This window comes from Crocodylus porosus, unplaced genomic scaffold (assembly GCF_001723895.1).
Source record: "Crocodylus porosus isolate Cpor-Errol unplaced genomic scaffold, CroPor_comp1, whole genome shotgun sequence".
Lineage (NCBI taxonomy): Eukaryota > Metazoa > Chordata > Crocodylia > Crocodylidae > Crocodylus > Crocodylus porosus.
In genome coordinates this window covers 881,628-883,881 of record NW_017728904.1, presented here as the reverse complement: position 1 = coordinate 883,881, position 2,254 = coordinate 881,628, and positions in this window count along the sequence as shown.

Genomic DNA, 2,254 nt, shown 5'->3' with positions numbered 1-2,254 from the left:
GCTTTTTTGAAGTCAAGATATATGACATCAATCTCTTCTCCCTTGTCCAGGTGATAGGTCACCTGGTCATAGAAGGAAATGAGATTGGTCAGGCAAGACCTACCCGCAACAAACCCGTGCTGGCTATCCCTCAGGATGTTGGCGTTGGCCAGTCCACTAAGGATGGCCTTGTTAATAAACTTTTCTAAGATCTTCCCCGGGATAGAAGTCAGGCTGATGGGCCTATAGTTAGCCGGATCCACTTTCCTCCCTTTCTTGAAGATCGGCAACCACATTGGACTTCTTCCAGTCTTCAGGCACTTCATCAGAGCGCCAGGAGTTTTCAAACATCCATGCCGGGGCTGGGCTATGTCAGTCGCCAGCTCCTTGGGTACCCTGGGGTGCAGATCGTCAGGGCTGGCTGACTTGAAGGTGTCCAGCTTCTCAAGGTGTTCCTTCACGAGGTCAGCATTGATGAAGGGCAGGGGATCTCCCTCACCTGGACCTCCCTGTCCTGTAGCGGGCATGGGCGTCCCATGGGACTGATGAAAAACTGATGCAAAGTACCCATTTAATAGGTTGGCTAAAGGTTGGTTGGTTGTATCTCTGACTGCCTGGCTGTTTTGAATGGAAGCACTGGGATGGACTGAACACATCGTGTTTGGGTGTGTGTGTGGGTAGGGAGAGATATTAGCGTCCCCATTGCACAGAGTGCTGAATATCAAAATGTCAAGGGCTCAGCACCCCAAGAGCCCCTAGGTACCATCAGTGGGACTGAAACCATCTAGCTCTGCACTGCCAGCACCCCATCTTAGCCCTGTTATCTAAGTAAAAACACTCATAAGCCAATGCACTTGACCTGTTTGCTTGTTACCTTTGTAAAAACAACACATGCATCAGTGCTCCTATATCACGGGGGTCCCTAGGTTTACACTATAACCTGGAGACCAATTTCTGCATTCAGGGCTAACAGTAAAAGTGAAATTGTGTTGTTTAAATTGTCTTTATAATGTGTTAATCAGATGATACTGGAGCTGCAAAGACCCCATGTATGTTAGCAAGAGTGTTAGCAAAGGAAAGACTTCCAGCTGGCATAATCAATGCCCTGCCTTAGAGCCCTCCTGGGCCCGTACATGGGGAGGTGTGTGGGTACGGGATCTAATCTAGGAGACAAAGCTGTAATGGGGTCTGAGGGTGGGAGGCTAGCAATGAGGTGCCCCATTAAAAAAAGCAAAAGCAATTAACCCTGGTAGCCCCAGACTGCCAGGAATGGATGTATCCCTGCCACTCGCAGGGAATAGTCATAGAGAAGTTGGGCTGGAAGGGACCCCCAGAGATAATCTCGTCCAGCCCCTGCCTGAGGCAGGATCACCCCTATCTACACCATCCCATACAAATCCATAATCTAGCCCTTAGTAAAACTGCTGTCAACCCTGACACAACACAAGACATAGCACCCTCACGTGCCGCGGGTAGAGCAGGGGGACCGCAGCAACCAGCGCACTGCTCCTGTTCGTCACCTAAACTCTACATAAGACGACACAACGCAGACCTAACACCCTCCCCTGCCATGGGGAAGCAAGGGAACTGCAGCAGTTGATGTCCTGCTTCTCTGAAAGGTTGTCACGCTCGCTGCAGGCTCAGGAGATCCCAGGCAGAGGTCACACGTCCCGCTACAGAGGAAAGCAAAACCCCCCAGAGTCTGTGTCAGTTTGACCAGGGGGGTAAAACTCCCCTCCTGATCCCAAATCCGGCCTCAGCCTGCCTGTGAGCAGAGGGATGGGACCCTCTAGCCCAGAGCCCCTGGCAGTAGTCCCATCATCTCCCTGTTTTCACAGGGCTGCCTCCTGGCAGCATAAAGCCAGAGCCCCCCGCCTGGGCTGAAAGCCTGCGGGGGCCACGGCAGGGACAGGGCTCCCGGGCCCGGCGCAGCACCCACTCCCAGCAGGTGCAGATGCAGATGGCAGGACGAGGCAGCCGCAACCGGCGGGGGGAGCCCAGAGCGCCCAGCCGAGCCCGGGGGAGATGGGTGCTGCAGCCCGACAGCCGGGGCTGGAGCCGGGGCGGAGGATTGCTTCCCGTGCATTGCCCCGAATGAACTAACTGTGGTACATGGCCTCTTCGTGACTCATGTGCTCCCTGACGGATGGTGCCCGAGCCATTCCTCCCCTTCCCAAACGAGCCTGAGACATTCAGTGAGCAACATCCCCAAGATGGGCCTGATGACTGGGCACCCTGACAAGCCTCTTCCCCCGCCCCTCTTGTGCCCAGCCAG